The 23,123-nt window shown below is 38.0% G+C and overlaps 1 protein-coding gene across 4 annotated transcripts in view; it reads left to right on the plus strand.

The window, feature by feature from the left end:
• Nucleotides 1-23,123, plus strand: part of LOC134531911 (transmembrane protein 198) — a 329,748-nt gene that overhangs the window by 12,502 nt on the left and 294,123 nt on the right. The window contains exon 1 of one of the 4 annotated variants that reach the window (XM_063367950.1): nt 11,671-11,720. The exons of the other annotated variants lie outside the window; for them this stretch is intronic. The gene's annotated coding sequence lies outside the window, so the exon portion shown is untranslated. Of the gene's footprint in view, nt 1-11,670; nt 11,721-23,123 lie in introns of those variants that run through there. 4 annotated transcript variants of the gene reach the window in all.

Raw genomic sequence — 23,123 nt, forward strand, 5'->3', positions numbered from 1 at the left:
CTCTTTACAATGCACAATTTCTGCCATTAGCGCTGTCCTGGTTTCGGTGTGCTCTTTGTCATATAAACACCACAAAGCACAAAAGGTTTAGACACAACTTTGTAAAATAATGACAATTGTTTTAAAATGAAACATTGTATTTAGTAAAATTTAATTTGAACGAAAATGTTTCTGTTGTGTTTAATTCAAGCATCATCTGATAATAATTGAAATATGCCCTCTTGTTTTCAACAATTTTTTTATATAATTTAAAATTAAATTTTTTATTTATTTGGAGCATAACACATTTTATGGAAAGCCTTGCTTTTAATAGTGATGGAATGCGACACATATTTCTCCTGTGAAATTTTATTTTCCGTGACAATGACTTAAACTATGATAATACTGTCAATAGACAATATCTTATAGTTTTAAAAAATAAACTATCAGCAAATTTAAATATAGATATACTAAAACTTAGTATAATTTAAAACGGTGTACAAAAATAAGACTTCGATGTTAGCAGCCCGGGTAGTATGTCTGGCAACAGTGGTCGCCATTTGCTCTGTACTGCAGTCTGAGCGTGAGACAGACTATAGGTGGGGGCCTGTCGCGCGGGTTGCATACATCACGCGGAGCCGGAGACAGGCGTCCCATTGTGTGCGCGACTCGCTCTTCGAGTTGCCTGCACTTGACCCGGGACTTCCCGAAACCCCCTCCGTGCGTTGTTGTCGCTGCCGGCACCGAGTTCTGGATGGTTTCGCTGTTGACTTGGTGCGCTTTCCCGTGATTTATCCCGCCTGAAATTCGAGATGGTCTAGGCATTGAATATATATAACTTATAGAAGTCGCGAGGGGATAGGATTTATTATTCCAATTTTCGGATCCAAAACTGTGGTAGTTGTTAGCTCCGCCGCTAGACAGCTCTTCTTTCCACAAGAGGGTACTCGTAGTTACCAGCTTCCACGCTAGAGCGCTGTAGCATCGCTTTTTTCAAGGTCATGCGCGTAATTCTCTGTCTCACTCTATCGAGAGGCGGTGCCGTTTGTTGAAATCCGAGCGCTTAGATACGGGCGGGCGCAACTGAATTGGAGCAGTACGGCCACCGAAAAAAAAAAGTGCGGTTAAAAGATGCCAACATCAAAATTTAAGTTTTAATTATAAGAAAACTACAGAAATTTCTTAAACGTAATAACGTAAAAAAAAAAAAAAAAAATACTGACATTCGTAGTTCAGAATTTATAAAATGTGTTAACGGAGTGGCGCATTGAGTAAAATGGCAAAACACAATTTGGAATAATGCTTGACAACGTTGAATGATTTTGGTAGCTATGAAACAACTATGGCTGCGATGACTGTTCAAACGCGTGCACGTAATGTTATTAGTAACTGAAACTAATGGTATGATGTCATACTTTGTGGCTATGCAGTTTATAATTTTTTTAACATAAGATGAAGCATTTTTACATAATGTTTTGGTTGTTTCGTAATTCAAAATAAATAATCTTAAACGTTATATGGTGAATATTCCCAGTAACGAATGACCACTAAAAAAATCAATTTTGCCAACATTGATATGAAAAGTTAACGATTTACTATGTTAAGTTGCTTATAAATAACGCACATTTCCCGGATCTCCAAAGAAAATAAGAGTTTTTGTTATAGCATTGAGTTGCCACTCTTTATATTCCTTGCTTTGAGGTTAGATACACAAGTTGTGCTCGTAAAAACGATGCGCAAGTATTTTGAATACAAATATATTTTCTTTTAATAACCGAAAGGTAAATATTATTTCCATGAAATATAATACAATTATTTAAACACAGACAACATATAAGAGCTATTTTTTGTTTATTATTCGATCTGGCGTGATAAATATTATATTTTAAAAACAGTTTGTGGATTTTTAATAAAAAATAAATATTTATTTATTACATCAATTTAAGTTGTTCAAAAAATTCACTTTAGTATGAATTCAACCGAATTCATGTTATTCAGGGCAGAAAATTAGAAACTACCATTAAAGATTATCTACATTCACTGTTTTGTGTAAATCTGTGCACGGACTTAGTAAGTGATATATTTATAATTCCTCATTTTAGCAACCCATTTTAACACAAGAGAAAAAGGATTTTATACTAAAAATTATTATGTTAAACCATTAATTAGCAGGAAACATGTATGAATAATCTATTTAAATTTGCATTTGAACAGTGAATATTATTTTGCAATAATAAATATATTTTATCATCGTATATTACGGATGAAAAGTTTGTATTTCCATCTAATCAGAAGAATTATGACACAGTTAATTAAATTGCTTTACAAGTTTTTACTCACATGAAAATCATTAAAAATTGGTTGGGAAGTTATATAAATATACAAAAACAAATCATTATACATACAATTTTATTATCTTAGTGGATTTAAATTAATGGTGTCCCAGTGACTACTGCGAAGAAAAAAATCTTGCGAAAGGTTTCCTCGTAATTGAAATTCGTCAAAAAAAATCTATCTATCATTTTTGGTGACATTTCTGACAAGTGGTACGATGAAATTTCAGACTGGCAAATGAATGTTGTGAAGCAATAAACAAAATATCACATTCGTGAACTACAAATGTATAGTTGTTTTTATTTTATAGTAAAAGTATATCTAATAACCCGTGGCTTTGCTCACGTAATTTCCGGGTATTGCTGATACTCTACCATTTTAAGAAAAGTATGTATTAAATTCCAAAGATTTTTGAAGAATTATACCCAAAGAACTGTCAAGTATAGAAAATATTTAATAAATAAAAATATTTTTACGACTTATTTTTAAATGTTTTAGCGTAAGCCTATTTTAACTTTTATTTAAAATTAAGTACCTACCTTATTTTCTATCTCCCGGTTTAGTGAATTTGAGAATATATTTTTCCTTGATGAAATCTTAACTCTTTTCCATCTGACGAAGAAGCCAATTAAAATATAAACTAAGACTCGCGCACTTATTGTATGTTAAGACTGCCATCGTTTTAAATTACGGTAATTTTTTTAGTTATAGTCATGCTTAGGATAATAACACAATATGCCTTATTACGCATACATTTCAGTATTCATGAAACCAATGCATTTTTATTTGAAATGTAGAGCAGTTACCAAATTTCTTATCTCGCATATTGATTTTGGAATTTTCACTGATGTACCTACTCTTTTCCCTTTTCTATGTGATTTAGAAAATATAGCAATATACGTAAACCAATTAAACCAAAATCATCCTGAATTTTTATTACCGAAAAAAGTTAAATACAAAAAATTTTAATATGCGTATTTTATTATTGAATACTGATTTAGTGGGTTCCATTTTTTTTTAAAAATAATATTTACCCCTTTTACTACTTAATAGATAACGTTGAATAAGAGAAGGTTGTTTAAGGTATGTTGATAATCCTTGCCAATATCTAAAAGTAAATTTGTACAAACGCGAAATATAGTTTAAATAAGTATTTTACTTTTAAAATAAAACCATATTTTGAACGGAACACTGACTATTTGACCAGTACAAAGTTTTATTAGCTAATTTTCACTTCACTCGGGTACAGAATCCCATCATTCAGTGATTTCCATGGCTAGCTTCTTTTGGGATTTCATCATTCGCAAACGACGGTAAAGGAAGCTCCTCTTCAAGGTCGCCTAACGATGCTGATAAGACCTGCCGGGTAATTTGAATCGTTGGTCTTGGATTTTCGAAGGGGGGCTGGAATGGGGGGGGGGGGGGGGGGGGGAAAGGATGATGTCACGACTTGGCTGGTTAACCTAGTTCTGCCAAATACCACCAGGGGCGTATACGGCCGATACCCAGCGATGAAAGCGATCGCAGCGGCGGAGCTTGGAACTACAACAATTCTTCTGAGAAACCGGACAGAAAATTTAACCTGGGCTCGCGACTTCTATACATTATATATATTCAATGGTCTAGGCCAGCAGTTCCAATTTTATTTTCGGCACAGGGAACCCTATGTTCAACTTTCTTTTGGCTGAAGCCCAACTCCTTCAAAAGAAAGATATTTTACAATAATTGTGCCTGCTTTATATGGCATTCGTCCTGACTCACGAAACCCCTTGTCACAGAAATCCAGGGTTCGGCGGAACATCTTTTGGGAACCGCTGGTCTAGCCCACCCTGAAAGACGGTTTTCACGTCTAATCAGGATAGAACGTGAATTTGTTTTTCCGAGATGGACCGATGCACGTACGGGTGCGAGTGCGATATTGTCAAAATGTGGAATAAAAAAATAATGTTAAACAAAAAGAAATGGTAAATAAAAATCAATGGTGATAGAGTGCATGAAATATTTAACGTTATAGTTAACTAAAATAGATAATTTTTTGTCGGTTTTAAATTGATCGTTCAAGCCTTTGGTGTTATTTCTCCATTTTTGGATGCTTACGCATGATTTAAAAGTTTCTTGTTGATTTCGTTGTCTTAGGATGAAAATATTGATTCTGTTTGAAATTTATTTTGAAATATTTTATAATTTCTACGTAATTCAGTTACGCGTCGTTTCTCGGACATAATTAATTCATTGTATCATTGGTCTACGTAGCCTTCTGCAACTGTTGTTCAGTCAACAATGTTTGTAAACAGTTTTATGTGGTTATCAGTGTTCGAAAACAAACATCGTTAAATGCTTTGCAAGAAACAGGAGAAAATGGTACCACTGGTACTATTTTTGAAACCTTTTTTAATTGACTACATGGCACATAATATATTTAGGTAATTCTCACATAATAAAAAAACGCGCGGAATGAGGTTTTTGGAAATGTTTTTTACAGATTTTAAAAAAATAATCAAGCAATTTAAAACCTTGCCTTTATTGTGTTCGTGAATAGGCGTTTTTGAGACGGAATATATCAAACGGGCAAAAACTGTTTGGATATTAACATAAAAAGTGAAGATTCCAAAATTTTCAACGAATTACTGAATCTTCATTTCCGTTGAATTTTTTTGCTAGCACAGCAGCGTCAGAGGATGATCCGACAGGAAAGAAGAAAAAAAAAAGTTTTCACTATTCACATGAGATGCGCATTGTTATTTCACACGAGGAGGCGGTGGGGGCTACTGTCATGTCTATAATTCTGGAGGACGTTTGTTCCTCCTTCCTCTTTTTTTTCTCCCTCACACTACATTTCGCATTTTTGTTTCATTCATTCGCGTGTGTATACTCTTCTTTCTCATATCTGGGGATACTTTCTTTGCGAAAGGTGCATTTTGACAGCTTTTGAATGAACCTGTCTCTCTCTCTATCTCTCTCTCTCTCTCTCTCTCTCTCTCTCTCTCTCTCTCTCTCTCTCTCTCTCTCTGTGGGTGTTATCAGTATCCTTCATAATTTTTATCCCTAACTTCCCTATGGAAGCAGACAGCTGCTGCTGCCTTACACTAAATTAAAATAACATGTGTTTGGGGATGATATGTACACACACACAAACACATCAGGGATGGATCCAGTGATGAGTCTTGGGGCAGGGTGATCTGGTGCCCTGCAGCTTATCACAAAAAAAATCAAATTTGGAAGTTGAAGTCTGGGTCGTTCTTACCTAAAAATTATAACAATAGTGACAACACACTACTCACGGAATCCCAGGCATATAATATAAAATATAGAGTAGGCATGATGATGCCAATGTGATAAAAATGAACCCAAAATTTTTGAAATTAAAAATAAAATATTATCAGAAAGTTAAATTCATTATTCTTTAAACAAATCAGATCAAGTATAATGCAGTACTTGGGGCATTAGACTGCAAGGTCTTGGGCAAACAAATTGAGAATAATTTCAACGTATTCATCAATATTATTGGTTTGCTACCCAAATTGCTTCAAAACCGGCTAAATACAAAATCGTAATTCTAGGCATCCTGGAAATACAAGAATAGTTAGAAAACTCATACACTAGTATGAAAAAGTGTTGCAAATCAGATTGTGAATGATACCATATTTTGATTTATGGTCGAAGATTATTTTTTGAGTTTCTGTGAAACAACACAAGTTTGACAGCTCTTTATACACCTAGTTCTCACTGACAAAAGGACAAGAAATTCACTATCGAGCAAAATGATATAATATACGTTCATTAGTTTCTTATTGGCTGTCATACTGGAAGGAAGAAATAGTGTTACACTACAGAATAAGATGTAACTATACGTATTTCCAAGTCTGCCGCTAGATGCTTTCACAGCCTGCGCTCGAGATTATACACAAGTTCCCGCAACACTTTAAGAAGGTTTATCGGATCTGATTCAAAGCAAGCTTGCAGAAGATTAACATAAATGTAACTGGGAACATTTATTGTGTTTTTTATTTCTGAATTTAATAAGATTTTGCTACTTAAATAGCGAGATATGAACGACAGTGTACTTACGTCTCTCTCTAGACTTAACACCTGCGTTGTTAATCCTTACTAAAATGAATACTTCACTATATAACATTTTTCTAGTAATACTGAAAAGCTGTACAAATGTCTCAATTATTTCAGAAACAATTAATTTCCAATTTAAAAAAGTCAAAAAATCATGTTAAACCATTTCTGTAAAACATTTTAACTCACATCCTCGTAAAATCATTGTCAATTGAAAATTTACCTTAAGGTACAATGAGCCGCACAATACTTTCTTATGTAAAATAGCAAGTCGCGTGCGCCTAATATCTCGCAAAAACTTATGTTGACTTAAGTGCAAGACATTTGTGTAAGTACAGTATTCTTAGTCACTCACCATGTTGCAGTAAACCTTGCAGTCAAACAGCCCACAAAAAAAACATGTTTTACCGAAATAACATCACTACCTGCTTGTTAATTTTACAGTGCACGAAACTATCTCGGACGCTACCAAGCAGTGTTGCCAACGTCATACTGATAAATTCCTCGAAAAAGGAATAAATGTCCCATTAAAGATTCATTCTACCATATACAGTGGAGTTCGCTAGCAGTGTTTTAAGTTCATATTGAGAAAATCCTCGTAAAAGGCAGACATTTCCTATTAATTACACGAAACGTATTTTTGGTATATCCTTTGATAAATGTAATTGTGTTTATATGAATAAATATAATTCAATTTTCTCTGTAAGGTTTGGCTCTTTGGGCCGGGGGAGGGGGAGAAATTTCCGCGTATTTCCCTCTTCCCTTGAATCCGACCCTTATATAAAACCATGCAAGCAAGTTAGTATGCTCAACATCGCTCGTAAATGTGTACTGCCACAAGTAAAAGTAAATTGAAATTTCTCTGTAGTAAAATTAAACTTTTTTAAACAATATACAAATGTAAATAAAAATATCATCGAACGCACACCAGCCCTCTTATGGTCAGTTACACATTAATTAACTCAAGTAAATTGGCAGTGAGCGCAGATGGGGAAAAATAAATAAATTCCGAAATGTAAAATAAACCATACGTTATAGGTTGGAATGAAATGAAATAACTGACGAGAGAAATATTTTTTTTTTTTGCGTATTTCCTTTAATAGGGCTGGTTTCATCGTTTTCCGTTATACCTCAGTATGAAAGAATTAATTGGCAATCTTTTTGTAGGTTTGAATTTCGTTTTGAGTTAGCGTTGACCTAATTTAAACAGTTATTCCCTGATTGACAACTGTGTACACTAATTGGAAGGTAGAAAGAAGGATGGTGTTGTCATATTGTCGTATAGTATTGTCATATTTTACTTATTATCTTATCATACGTGTGAAAGTGCTTTAATTATATTAACACTAAGCCCGAACCAGACACGGATTTAAGTCGCTGTCTTTTATTAGCATTGTACAGCGGCAATATTGGTTTTAAATACTTACAACTCCACGATCTATTAGCTCAGGTAACGCCACTTGTAAAAAAAAAAGTACACAAAAATGCACTTACGATTGCATCAGTTAAGAGGGTAACATAACTGCTGTGTGTGAACTTTTTTTCTTTTCGCAGTCTCGGAGGACCAGCAACGTGTAATTAGTTAGACGTAAATTATGTGGTTGTGTCGCTATGGGAATTTAAACTAAATGAGCCGTGGCCCCTCGGGGTCAGAAGCTCTAAGTCTTTGGCCTGAGAAGGAATATTCCGACTCTTCTCCCCCCCCCCCCCCTTTTTTTTCTTCGCCAGTCTAAACTACCAACTACCGTCACGTCAAACACAATCTCTTGAAATAAATCACGCAATGAACGGAGCTAGTTGAAGCGCCGGCGAGAGGTTAATTACCCGGCTCGTGCGATGCACAAACATCCTACACTGATAACACTTGGGACGTCACGAGTACTGATTCTGTCTCTCTCTCTCTCTGTCTCTCTCTCTGTCTATCTCTCTGTGTGTGCTGTGAAGATGAACGCCAACAACCTCGTCAGGGGTGTATGTGTGTTACACTGAGAGAAAGGTTTGTTTGCCTCAACAAAATATGTGTTTGTATGTGGCGAAATAAATATATTTTGTTAATTCAAACAAATATTTTGTAGTGGGAAAGATTCCGTCGACCCAACAAAATGATGTTGTCAACTCAAATGTATATTTGGTTAGGTGTATCAAATAATATTTGTTTCTTGCTGAGTTTGGTTAAGCTAACAAAATATTTTGTTCCACCGAGTAAATATTAGTTTCGCCATATATGAACAAATATTTGTTTGATTGAAACAAACCTTTTTCTCAGTGTAGTGAGGCGGGATGATAAGCGCGACGCTCGCTGGTATTTCCAGCGCGGTATCGCCTCTAAGCGCAAGTCTCTGAACTGGCGCGCAGTCTTCTCGTCGGCACAGGATAACTGTGAAATTTGAGCGGTGACCGTAACATTATATGGCGGATAAATGAAGATAAAGGTGTTATGCAAGCCCCTTAAGTGCTTTCAAGAATCTGTACTGATTGTTTTATGCCTAAAAATTACTCTGGAAACACGCGTTTTAGGCATTTTAACGCTTCTAAAAATACAGTTTAAAAACTTAATCCGAAATTAAAAGTACTTTTCGGCCCTCAACGAACTCTTAAATGCTATTCGTAAATAGGCACAACTCGGATATCTTGAGTATTTTTGAAATCGCGTTGTTTTTCCTGAAGCTCTGCACACCGTATGTGTGCCCAGGTAGGCGGGCCCCTTAAGGGTCCCGCCTCGTCAGGGGTGTATGTATGTTAGTGAGGCGGGATGATAAGCGCGACGCTCGCTGGTGCTTCTAGCGCGGTATAGCCTCTAAGCGCAAGGCTCTGAACTGGCGCGCAGTCTTCTCGTCGTTACAGTATAACTGTGGAATTTGAGCGGTGACCGTAACATTATACTGCGGGTAATGAAGATAAAGGGGTAATGCAAGTCCCTCAAGTGCTTTCAAGAATCTGTACAGGTGGTTTTACGCCTAAAAATTACTCTAAAAACATGCGTTTTAGCCATTTTAACTCTTCTAAAAATACAGTTTAAAAACTTAATCCAAAGTCAAAAGTACTTTTCGGCCCTCAGCGAACTCTTAAATGCTTTTCGTAAACAGACCCCACTCGGATATTTTGAGTAGTTTTGAAATCGCGTTGTTTTTCCTGAAGCTCTGCACACCGTCTGTGTGCCCGGGTCCGTAAACCGACTTTACAGACAACCATTTTTTTTTTTAAATTGCGCTTAAAATTAAATTTCCTCTAAAATCTCAGGGAACAGTATAATTTTAGAAGTCCAACGTTTACACAATAGGAGTTTAAGTAATGTTATTGCTTGAGAAACAAAAATGGAACAATTTATATTTTGGCTTTTATTTGGTTATTTTTAATATATTTTTCCTTAGTTTGTTTTCGTTGAAACAAGTCATAAATATAAATATATTAATGTTATTTAATACATGAAACACACATGTCTAGTTTATATGAAAGACATGCTTACAAACTAACACGTGCGCAAACCGGCATTAAATATAGACTTCTTGCAAACACAATTCCTGCCGCTTCTGTGTACAGGATTGTCTGAAAATTTTCGGACCTCAACATGAATATGGCAGCACTCGTCAACAAAAATTGGGGGAATGTGTTTGCGCATGGTTTGGAATCCACTTCTCTGAAATTTTCAGGCATTTTGGACACGCATTTTTTTTTTTAACAATCGTTACCTAAATCGTGTGTTGGGCTAGATGTGGGAGGAAATGCATTTATTGTAGCCTAGTGTAAGGATTCCAATAAACCTTCCAAATAAAACGCTATGTAATTTTATACAGCTAAGTTGCTGTAATTTTCTTATTCTATCTTCACTATTTTTTATTTTTATTTTATTTAAGTGCTTGAAGGGAGGGGTCCGGACCCCACGGACAACCCCCCCCCCCCCCTGGCTACGTGCCTGTGCCTGGGGGATGGTAATAATTAGCTCAGATCTTAATACACTGCGAGGTATGAAGGCTGGCTCACTTCAAAAGGTAGAGAAGATGAAAAGTGTGGTTGCTCCAGTTGCGGTCCGCGCCGCGCAGTCAGGCAGCGGTAGCCTACAACTCACGTAGTTTCGGTTCCCTACCACGTTCGTGCAACTTCGGATTTCTCTCAAAAATTGAAATTTAAAAAAATCGAAGGGTTAGGTTAGGTTAGGTCAGTCACAACATGCTTGTTTTCATTGGAAACTTCTGATTTAGCGGCTGAAGTGGCGTTAGTACCAAAACGCAAAACTTCGGAAATCTTCGGAAATTCTTGCAGGGAACCGAAACTACGTGAGTTGTAGGCTTCCCGTCAGGAAGATCTCGTCGTGTGTCGTCTGCGCGCATGCGCGGGAGCGGCACGCGCTCACATGCGAAGCCGGCGGCGCGGTCGGTTCGACGACCCCTCCACGTCACGTGACCTTGGGAGGGGGGGGGGGGGGCGCGTGGGTCTCGGCCCTCTTGTCCTGCCGAGATGCGGTGTCTTCGCGCGACGAAACCCACGTTCCATTCTTTTAATTCGCCTCCTCGCCCCCTCTTAGCACGCGTTATTTTCTGATCCGCTCTCAGCATCGGGCGGATTCTTCTCAAATCCTACCTACGTCTCTCAACGTCCTTTCTTTTCACCTCCGTCGATAACTGACTTCAACACTTCATAGAAAGAGGTCTCTAGTTACGGCATTCGGACCACGAGACCCGCAGCTTAGAACACCCTGATGTCGCAGTGTCGTCTGAATAAGGGGGTGATATCCCAAAACACCTGAACTATTTTGCGTCTAATATTCGTGTTTATGTACATGGTTTTGAATAAATTCACAGTATAAACATATTTCGTTGTTTAGAAAATATGGTTTTATCGTGAATTCAGTTAATATCACGTGCCAAAACTCAAAATATTAAGAGTTAAATAATTTAAAATACCACCCTCTTAAGCAACTGGTCTGAACTCAAAGCGGATTATTTTCACTTGCTCCACTCCGGCATATCTGAACATCGTTGTAGAGCATACCTGTTTGGCAGGATCGATTTTTAAAATATCTGTGCGCAGTTTTAGGTAGATTTCGAAGAAGTACTACCTATTGCAGCCGTTACCATGGTGCGACTTTCGGAAAATGTTTATATAGTTTTTCATTTCATGGTCCATAGACTCCAAAACCATCGTTAACTCAAAAGTTTATATTTGTTAACGATACAACGGATAGCTGTTTTGCCGGATACCGGATATCCGGCCAACCTTGAAGCCGGATATTCGGTCGAACATTGCCGATTGGTGCATTGTAACGTGCGAGCTCTTGCAGTTGGCGCACGAACGATCGGGCGGACTCGGGTGAATTCGGATCTTTTCGTTCACGAGCGAAGTCAGTAAGTGTTTCTTTGACTTGTTGAATTGATTGCAAGCAGAATCATTTGAGGTTATTAAAAAACGTGCCGTTGTAATTTAAGGTTGTTATAATAGTGTTTTTTAAATTATATTTCTAAACAGATTTAGCGACGAAAAATGACATCGGTAAAGAAAATATCGTCTTTATGGAAATATTTTGATATAAACAGTGACGATATAAAGTTTTTTGTTTGTTATGCAATGTTAATATTTCTCGTGGCGATGTATCAAACAAAACCAGCTTATATTTTTTTCTTTTGTTTTTAATTACTTCATGGCAGGTACCTACATAATATGAAGAAATAAATGATTCAAGAATATTGTTTTGACTTTTTTCTTGTGTAGATTTTATATGCTTTCATATAAAACATAGTTTTTGAATAAACGTCTGACTCACCCAGACAATACGATAACAACAAAATCATTTACACAGAGTTTTCGATTTTTAATTACTTTTCGTAAGGCACGTTTGTAGCAGTGTTTTGTTGACGGTATCCTATTATTTATAGGTACTTATGCCATGAAAAAATCATATAGAAACAAAACATCCAGATGAATTCCGTGCACTGAGCAAAGATCCAGCCGCTGTGGTGCCTACTACAATGCCTTTAGCCATCCCGGAGACAAGTTCGTCTTCAGTATGGGCAAAAAAAAAAAAAGCATTTAACTGTGACAGAATCGTTCGAAAGGAAATTTCTTTGGGATGTAAATAGCACCAAAGCCAAGAAGTACCATTATTTAATAGCAGAAATTAATGCACTAGACAACGAGCCATTATCCATAGTAAAAAGAATCGGTTTCACCAGACTCAGACTCCTAGAACAAACTTCACCCCTCTAGCGTTTACAGGGATATACTTTTTTTCTGAAGCTGGCTGTGTCTATGAAGATAAGCGAAACCATGTGTTGCTTCTTAATGCAGAGAAATTAGTAGATATTAATTCACCGTAATTAAAATATGGTGATTAAATAAAGTACATAAATTTTATATTTCGTATTTTTTTTAAATCCTGTTTCTTGCCGAATACTCGCTTATTATCCGGTATTCGGCCGGATAGTAAATTTAGGCCGGTTAGGCCGGATACCGGATAGTTACCGGATACCTTTTTTATCACTTATATATATCACAAATATGTGGACACGATAACTGTCGCAATTTTTTACAAATCACTTCCAAACTGATACATAAAATCTAGTAGTGGAAAATCTAGGTCGAGTTCGTTAATGGGAAATATGTGACGGGGTAAAAATAGGGAAGGTTTTTCGGAAAACAGAAAAAAATGCTTTGACTCCCATAATATGGAAAATTTCACATCCGTTTGAACGTATTATAACTCTTAGGAGTAATGCCAAAATCTTTTGTCCCAATAAATTTTTGATTTTAACCAACCATAACTGCAAGGGGTTGAAAAAACAAGGGTTGGAGGAAAAAAACAATTATAACTCCCTTCGTAGGCACAGCATCGAATTTGTACAAATTTTGTATTAATCTTATAATTTTTATCTAAAATTTTTGTTTGAAATTTTTTTTGATTAGACGAATCATTGCTGCAAGGGTTTGAAAAAATGAGGGATAGAATTAAAAAAAAAAACTCTTATCTCCCTTAGTAGGTACACTTTAAAATCCGTTCAAATTGTTTGTAGATCTTATAATTGTTACCTTAATCTTTTGTCTGAAAGAATTTTTGATAATACAAACCATTACTGCACGCATTGTGTTTCAAAGGCTTAAAATTCTTAATACCGGTAAGTAATTCATTTGCATACTGATCGTTGTAAAGTTCTTTAACACCAACTTTTCCAGAAAACTTTATAATCATGGCATTTTTTTGTGATATTAGTACGAAGACAATTCTGGTGACATGTAGGGTACTGCACTCGGTTGTCACATAGATTATGGCGTGGTTAAGGCAGAAAAGTTCGTGAGACGTGTGTGGCCGTATGTTGGGGTTTAGTTTAGTCTGCGGACTGCCACTTCTCAGCTTACAGGCATAACATTGAAGCCTGGGCTGCAACGACATTAACATTCAAAACAAAAGGTAATCACTGCGTGGGACAGCTGGTTTATACGTTGGTGCATCCTGTATGGCCATTGTTCTTGAAGGGACGTCATAGCCATAGCATTAACGGAACAAACAAAAATGTTTACGAAGATTCTACCGTTAGTATACGTTTTAAAAAAAACTATTTAAAGTGATGAAACGCTAAGTGTTGTTCTCGTTTTTAACACGCTTTTATTAGCTTCACTTGTGTCTATGTAATTAAATCTTGAAAGTCGATTTTAACCTACTTCTAATGGTCTTATCGGTTTGAAACTTTGCAAGAACACGTAATCAGAATGACACTACAATAAATTCATGACTATAACCTGAAGTGAGAGTCGGGAGAGTCATAGGGACAAAAAACCACTACATTCGAGCTATAGGCAATAACAATGCTTTTTGTATATATATCTATGAGGCCGGGGCATGGTGGGAAATTTTCCCGAAGTCGATTGCTCTCTCTCTCACCCCCCCCCCCCCCCCCCCCTTTTCCCAATAAGGTATGGCGTTGATTGTGCTTGTGACATCCAGTAGTGGGTAAAACGACGTCTCATGTCTCATCATATGCTGGGTAATTTTTGGTCACGCCCTAACGGTAGGTTCTTCTTCCACGGTGCAGGTCTGTGTGAAACGCCCTCTCAATTAGGCGCGCGTTGCTAATTGGGTCTTCCCAGGTCGTCAGTTTTGTCTGCAAACATGCCATCCGCCTCTCAGCTACACTGTTAGAAATTACAGTAAATTTACGGACTATTCAACGACGGAAAGGACCTATAATTAGAGACCCGGAAATTTCGCGGATTAATTTAGTCGCAAGCTAGAATGCAAACCTTCACACTCTCGCACTGTGTTCATGATTGGCCCGCAGTTGTTTGGACACGCCCGTCTACGACCGTGAGCCAATGATGCCCAGCTAGGAGAGAAGTAAGCGAATCAGGTAGTGCCAAATAACAAGGATAAAAATGTTCTCGCTAAGAAATCAACCAATGGGAAAGTAAACATGGGTCGAGCACACCTATAACTTTGAATTCTATCCTGAGGCCAGAAGAATCATAGAATTTTTCGGGTCTCTACCTATAATAAAGGAAGAAACGGGTAATCGAATCTTTGTAGAAAATACGCGTTGTTCCGAATTCCGAGTTTTGTTGTTTCGTAGCAAACAAGGTAAACACACACGTGGCAGAAACAGGAGTGCTTTAACAAGTTGTTGAATATATCGGTATTATACCAAGATTGTTCTTGTTGATTCATGCTCAAAGTAAATGATCTCATTATCCTTAAATATACAAAGATAGCCGCAAAATTACGAAGATCTCTGGATAATTTGTAAATAGCATTCTTCGTAAATGAAAGGTTAACTTTTTTTAACAGTGTTGCTACAGTGATGCAACCATAAATACCGGTCGGGGAAATGTGTCAATTACAACAGATTATTTCTAACTCAGTATATTACCCTCTCTCAGACACCCGTTAGGAAGCGTGTAACAAACATTACTCCCCCCCCCCCCCCCCCCCCCGATCTTTCTGGAGTATATTAAGTTTGGATACGTTTTTGAAGTCATGCTTTTATAGGCGCGTTGAAGGTGCCATTTTAGTATGCAACGAAATGCACACGCACCGCGCGAAAGTAATTAAATTGCACGAAGTCCAATGTGCATGCGCATTTCATCCAGCTGTGTTCAAACACAAGTAGTAAAACGTAACACATGGTTTATTACCAAACGAATAAAAATGTAGTTAATGTGATATAAAGAAATTTAAAAACTATGCTCATGTATGTCTTTAGTATTAAACTAATTGCTACAACTACTGGACCCTATTATTTTTAACGCTGAAAACCAGCCAACACAGTTTATACATTAGGTTTTTTTCTGGGTTTACTATAATTTATTGTGTTAGAAAATTGTGTTAGAGCATACATGATATTTCCCCATTTGTTTGGTTATATTTACGATTTACTCGTAATATGACTGACACTGCGTTATCTATTCATTTGCATTGTTTATTTAATCATGTCAGACAAGAATAGCTTCTAACACGCGTACATAAGTACACGCACTTTTTTTTTTTAGTTAGTTGCTGAGGGGAGTATTGGGGTGGGGGGGGGGGCACAATTTTTTCGCGATGATAATCTGGCTAAAGTATACTTAATCTGTCTGTGTTGTAGTCAGTGCTGGTGATGGACTTGAGATGGCTACCAGCTGGATGGATTCCCGAACTGACCATGCGATGGTAAACGAAACCTCTCGAACACAAGTGCGCGGCGTGCCAGAGATTAAGCTGATAACGTTAAATATCGGGAACAGCTAATTATTTCCGCGCTCGATACCGTTGCATTAAGATAATTTAAAGATCATGCCTTATCTCAAGTACGCATATCAAAATTGAATTAGGGGGGGGGGGGGGGAATTGGAGTTAGGTGGCGCAGTGCCAAGACGCTGAGCCCGCATCTAAGACGATCCGGGTTCGAGTCCCCGTATCGTTCATCCTGACTGTGCTGTCTCCCGAAATGAGGGCTGTAGTTCCTCGCTGTAGGCCATTAGTAGGGCCATGCTGATTTCGCGAAAAGATTTCGAGACTAACTGAAAGATAAAACACTGTAGTATCGTCTGTGTTTCGTGATTGGGTGAGTATCTCCCAGATACATATCGATTGTAACAACACCAATCACCATAATTCAGTGCGGAAGCAAACGCGTCCTGAATGGCTCGGTCAAATAAGACAACGACTTCTCTCGCAGACGGCCGCCAATCACAAGGAATAAACCACATGTTCAGATCTTTTCGCGAAATCTGCATGCCCCTAGCCATTGGTAGAGACCTGCAAAATTCGCGGTTTCGATGGCCTTCAGGATAGACTGCACATACCCCTGTACACTCGGGCAAATAACGCAAGTTCATTGGCTGCCGACTTGTAAGTCGTCTCAGCTGGTTTGTCTGTGATTCGATCCTTCTTTGGTTGAGGGTTTATAACTGGTTGAGATTCGTCCAGATGAACAGTAAGCCAATAGCAAAATTATCTAAGAGGTATGTGTGTTTGAATTCTAGCCTATCACCGAATGAATCCGCGAATTTTGCAGGTCTCTAGTTATAAGTTAAAACACTGTAGCATCATCTGTGTTTCGTGATTGTGCGGGTTTCTTTCAGGAACGCGTCGATTGTTACAACACCAATCACAGTAATTCAGCGCGGAAGTAAACGTGTCCTGAGTGGCTCAGTCAAACAAGGCAAATGACTTCTCTCGCAGACGGCCGCCAATCACAAGGAAGAAACCGCTGTTGCGGCTATACCGTGTTGCAGTCTAATAGGAGTTCAGATTTATTCGTGAAAAATGCCTGCCCCTACTAATCCTCCCTCGTAGCATTATTGTTTTTTCCGTAAACAGACGCCACTCGGATACGTTGAGCAGTTTTAAGGGCGCATGTCCCGTTCCAGGTCATGATTTTAGATTTATATTAATCACTGATCAACTTTTAGACATTTTCAATCGTTTAACTTTCACGAAATGAAATATATATATAGTTGCATACTTTTTGCATAATTAGCTGCCAAAGTTACATTTTTAACCTTTTTGGGTTGTACAAATAAGGAGAATTTAATTTATTGCAGAACTGAAACTGTTTAGGATTAACTGCAATGCCACTGGCTACTTCAAGAAATGGTTTGCATTTCTTTCAGAAAATATTAATTAATTTTACCTGACATTTCAAAATTCTCAAAATTTTTATGATCTTGACAGCCAAGAAACATGAAATGAGTTTTTGTGATAGAAATGCAAACCATTTCTTGAAGTAGCCAGTAGCATTGCAGTTAATCCTAAAAAGTTTCAGTTCTGCAATAAATTACATTCTCCTTATTTGTACAACCCAAAAAGGTTAAAAATGTAACTTTGGCAGCTAATTATGCAAAAAGTATGCAACTATATATATTTTTCATTTCGTGAAAGTTAAACGATTGAAAATGTCTAAAAGTTGATCAGTGATTAATATAAATCTAAAATCATGACCTGGAACGGGACATACGCCCTTAAAATCGCGTGGTTTCTTCTGCAGCTCTGCGCACCGCGTGTCCGGGTTGGCGGAGAAGTCATTTATGGGTAGGGACCGGAAAAATTCGCGGGTTCAATGACGTGCAGGATGAACTCCATAGTTCTACGTACACTCGGTCAAATGCCACCCACTCATTGGCTGCTGTCTTGTGAGACGTCCCAACGTAGCAGCCTGTGATTCGTATAAAGCCTTAGGTTGGGTGTTTCTCATTGGCCCAGAGTCATCCAGGTGAGTTCTGAACCAATAGCAGAGGCAGCACTGAGGTGTAACGGTTTGTATTTTAGCCTATCGCGAAATGAATTCGCGAATTTTTCCTGTCTATTTATGGGCAGACGGTGACACATGACGACACAAGCGTGGTGCTCGTCGGAGGAGTGCGGGGAGCCGTGGAACACCGAGTTCAAGATGGCCGGACATAACTCCGGGTCCACCTGTCCCACCTCGCTCCGTCACAGGCGACGTGTGCTGCCAGGTGGCAGTGCCCGCGAAAACACTTCAGAAATAGCCGTGACGTTTCCCCTTCGCCCACTTTCTCCCCCGTAGCGATTACCTGTAGTGTGCGGACAAATATGTAGGGGCAAATTAATAGACTGCAAAAAAGGTGTACCCGCACCAGCGGTTTCTTGCTAGTGATTGGCGGTCGTCTGCGAGATAAGTCATTTGCCATATTTGACGGAACCACTCAGGACGCGTTTGCTCCCGCACTGAATTACTGTGATTGGTGCTGTAACAATGGACAAGTGCCCGAGAGAAACTCACCCAGTCACGAAACACAGATTATGTCTACAGTGTTTTTAACTTTCGACTGATCTCGGAATCTTTTCGCGAAATATGCATGCCCTTAGAAATATGATATTCATCGACCCATAGTCAGAAACACCCCCCGCCCCCCCAAGAATCCACTGTTGCTGTTGTAAAAAAAAAACGTGTGCGTAGAGTACACGCGCGACAGAAGTGAAACTTCTTGCTTATATTATTAGAAGAGACCGGAAAAATTCGCGAATTCATTTAGCGACAGGCTAAATTACAAATATTTATACCTCAGTGCTGCCTCTACTATTGGCTCACAACTCACCTGGATGACTCTGGGCCAATAAGAAACACCCAACCAAAGCATTAACGAATCACAAGCTGCTACGCTGGGACGTCTCACAAGACAGCAGCCAATGAGTGGGTCACATTTGACCGCGTGTACGTAGAACTATGGAGTTCATCCTGGAGGTCATTGAACCCGCGAATTTTTCCTGTCCTTAATTATTAGGATATCGGTAGAGACATGCAAAATTCGCGGATTTATTTCGCGATAGGCTAGCATCAAAACAACTATATACCTTCGTACCACTTTTGCGATTGGCCCACATTTTCTCCGGGGAACTGTGAGCCAATGGGAAACACTAAATCAAGAAAGTGCCGAATTACGGACAGCCTAGTTGAGACGTCTCACGCTTCAGTAGCCAATGAACACGTGTCATTTCCGCGAGTATTTAAAGGACTGTGGAGTCTATCCTAGAGGTCAATGATTTCGCGAATTTTGCAGGTCTCTAGGTATAGGAAACCATAAATCTCTTTGGCTGAGGTCGCAGATAAAAAAAAATATATATATATATATATAACAGTATGCGAGAGCTAAATTATGCTATTGTGCAAGTATGCAAGTGTGCAAGCATTCAAGTGTACAAGCATACAAGTTTACGAGTATGCTGCATTATTTCTTTCTATTCCATGACGTCTCTTCCTCCAACGGTTTCCCTACCACGTACCTAACTATTCCCCTCATGCGATCGGAATTCTCGTAACGCTCAGAAAATTGTAGCCCTCTCACAAAAAAAAAGTGTTATTTATATAAAAGGTAGTTATATTAAGTTATAAAATAAAATTCTTTCTAATTTCAGGACAAGTTTTCGCGCGACTAGGTGAGCGTAACTAAAAAGAAATGGTTGGGTTTCGTAAGTTACTAAAATAATGCGTGCAATCTTTGTTGAGGTATTCAGACTCAAGTAGTAAATTCGTTCTCAATTGATATTTACTTATTGATGTGTAATATTTTAGCTCTCGGTGTACGGCATTTGGTGGGAGTAATTTCGTGAATGCGACAAAGTCAAGGAACGGAAATAAGTAACAACCACGGTGCTGCCATCTGTGACGGATGGCGCTAACCAAAGTTCACAAACACAAAGGGAAACTTAATGGTTTAACTGTTTGGTGAATTTTAACAACATGGGAGGTATTTTAATAATATTCCTCGTCAAAAATCAGATTAAATTCCGGGGTTTGAAATGTCTAATTTTGGTACGGTTTGTACGATATTTAGAATAAATAAAATAAAATAAAAATTATTTGCGCTTTTAATTCGCGTAAAATTTTTAAGCATGTGTCGTAATCACCACGCAAATCAATGCGATCTTAATCACCACACATAACTGCGATATGAAAGTAAAACTCCCCCCAATCCCTTATAGTTCATCCGTAAAATGGGATAACATTGAAGCTGCGATGAAATAATTATAGCTTGCTCGTTGATCAAGGTCCTACTTTCCCACCGGGCTGTTTCGCGGTAAATTAACGAGTTGTGTAATCTTACTTTACGGTGGGCATTTTCGTGATACTGACCACGTTAGTATGCAAATAGCGATTGGCACACGTGATCGCACGTCATCACGCAGATGTAATCAATTTGACGCCGGCGGCGCAGCGATTACTGATAAGGAATGGAGCCCAAATGAGCGACATTCAGAGGTCAAAGAGCAGTGTTAAAAAAGAAAAACCTTCATTTCTGTCTAGAGATAAAAGATTGTCATAATGAGCGATCATTATTTTGATTTTGCTAATGGATATTTTGGCGTGAGGGATCAATGCCGTCTGCGTGGGCTACCCATTCATATGGTATCTAACCATGCATGTATAAACACTTATATGAATTAACTGTTGGAAAAAAAAGTACTTCCCGTGAACTAGTGAAGAATGAACGTGTTCACTGACTGGTGTTAACCAAGGAGCCAACTGGAATTTTTTTTACCGAACACAATACGAACATATCTACCTCAAATTTTGCTCACGAATTTCAGTATTCTCTCTGCTGTCCATTTGACATCAGCTGTTTTTATCTTGTTCTCCGTGTGTTTTTTTTTACAGGGTTCGTGAATATTCTTAATATCCTTAAAAAGTCCTAAATTTGTCTTAAATTAATAAAGGGCCCTTAAAAGTTCTTAAATTTCACCAAAAATCCTTAAAAACTCCTTAATAAGCTTGCAAGTAATAGATAAATGCGGATATTTTAGTATATTTTATTACCGGGCAGCAAACAACTTTTGTGCATGGCCGTGCCATGGGCAAATTTTGGGCCACCTGATTAGATTTTATTTAAAACTGAATTTTGAATTTGTCTTTTATAGTTTATATCGCACTTTTAAACTAAAAATATCTGTTTTATTGTCTTACTTTTAACTTTTATAGTAAATATAGTTAGTGATCATAGTAATTGGTTGGGGTATGAAATTCAGATACGCTGCTTGGGTTCTAGAGATAAGTCTGTAAGAATTAAACCAACCAGCTTATTTTTGTGCATTAACTATTTAACATTGTTATTTGCTGGAGGTACGTTTATGATATTACGAATGGTTTTCTACCTTTTGATAATGATGAAGGGGCTGGCGTAAAGGGGTCCTTAAAACTCCTTATTTTTTTATTGATACAGAGGGTACAACTAAAGTTTATGCACATATCTTTGTTTGTCCGTTTCTGAGGGTTTTTCTATGGCATACAGCCCAAACCAACGATGATGTAGGTATGTCCATAATTGTAATAATGTTATTTATTTGTTATCTTGTCCAAGATACCAATGAGGCGGGAAAAAAAATGGTTAGGTGAGTCAGAGAAAACAGCATAATCCCAGGGAAACTGACTGAAGTTAAGTGTGTATGTGTGTGTGATTTTTTTCTTAGTATGCTGTGTGTTTTTCTTGTAACTCAAATCAAAGACCTTAAAATTTGGTTTAGGAAAACCAAACATCAAAGTTTGAACGAATTTACATTCTGCTACACACTTTCCGCCAGAAAATACGTGTAAAGAAAACCATGCTTCCAAAACTAATTGTTATATCTTTCATCAGTAGGGACCGGAAAAATTCGCTGGTTCAATGACCTGCAGGATGAACTCCATAGTTTTACATACACTCGGTCAAATGCCACCCACTCATTGGCTGCTGTCTTGTGAGACATCCCAACGTAGCAGCCTGTGATTTGATAAAGCTTTGGTCGGGTGTTTTTCATTGGCCCAGAGTCATCCAGGTGAGTTGTAAGCCAATAGCAGAGGCAGCACTGAGGTATAACTATTTGTATTTTAGCCTATCGCGAAATTAATTCGCGAATTTTTCCGGTCTCTATTCATCAGTAATTTAATGCTATTGTTAACATTTAGCCTATAATTTGACTATGGCTTGTAGTTATAGCCCGAAACAAAATAGTAGTAGCCTTTGAATGTTTTTAGTTTGAAAACATTGTGAAACAATTATGAGAGAATTCTTTAATCTTTGTAAAAACAAGTATCAAAGGTAATTAGTCATGTGTATCATGACTCGAATCGGACAACCGCCTCGGACTTCTTAGAACAACCGACTTGACTTTCCACATAAGCCTTGAAGTTTGGCCTCTCCAAGGACTTTTATCGTGGCAGAAAAAAAAAAGAAAGGAAAAAGAAAACTAATCAGTGAAACGAGGACTGGTCTAGGAAAGCGGGTTAATGCTGAAAGCACTGCTACGCAATCGCTCCATAATTGGAAGTAAATCACTGCTTTTCGCCTGACGTGAAGTTGTGGTTTCTCGCGTATGAAACATAACGTGCAAGATGCCTTGTATAGTCTGTGTCACGTAACTTGTCTGACATTCGACAGTTTTCAAAATAAGTACAAATGGTTCACGTATCCTCATGCCTAGAGACCTGCAAAATTCGCGGATTCATTTCGTGATATGCTACAATTCAAATAATTATACCTTAGCACTGCTCCTGCAATTGGTTCACAGTTAATCTGGAGTAATAAGGGCCAATTATAGACCCTCGCTCAAAGAAGTGTCGAATCACATACATTCGGTCGAGACGACTCACAAGTCAGCAGCCAATTGACAGGTGGCATTTGACCGAGTGTGTAGAGTGTAGTAGAGTCTATCCTGGAGGTGATTGAATCCGCGAATTTTGCAGGTCTCTACAGTCATGCCATTTTTGTTCTGTCAATAGTGTTTGTGAACAACTTCATTTGACTGTGAGAGTAAACAATCGTCCTGTTATGCTTTGCAAGTAACAGTT

The sequence above is a fragment of the Bacillus rossius genome, chromosome 5, assembly GCF_032445375.1.
Source record: "Bacillus rossius redtenbacheri isolate Brsri chromosome 5, Brsri_v3, whole genome shotgun sequence".
NCBI classification, from domain to species: domain Eukaryota; kingdom Metazoa; phylum Arthropoda; class Insecta; order Phasmatodea; family Bacillidae; genus Bacillus; species Bacillus rossius.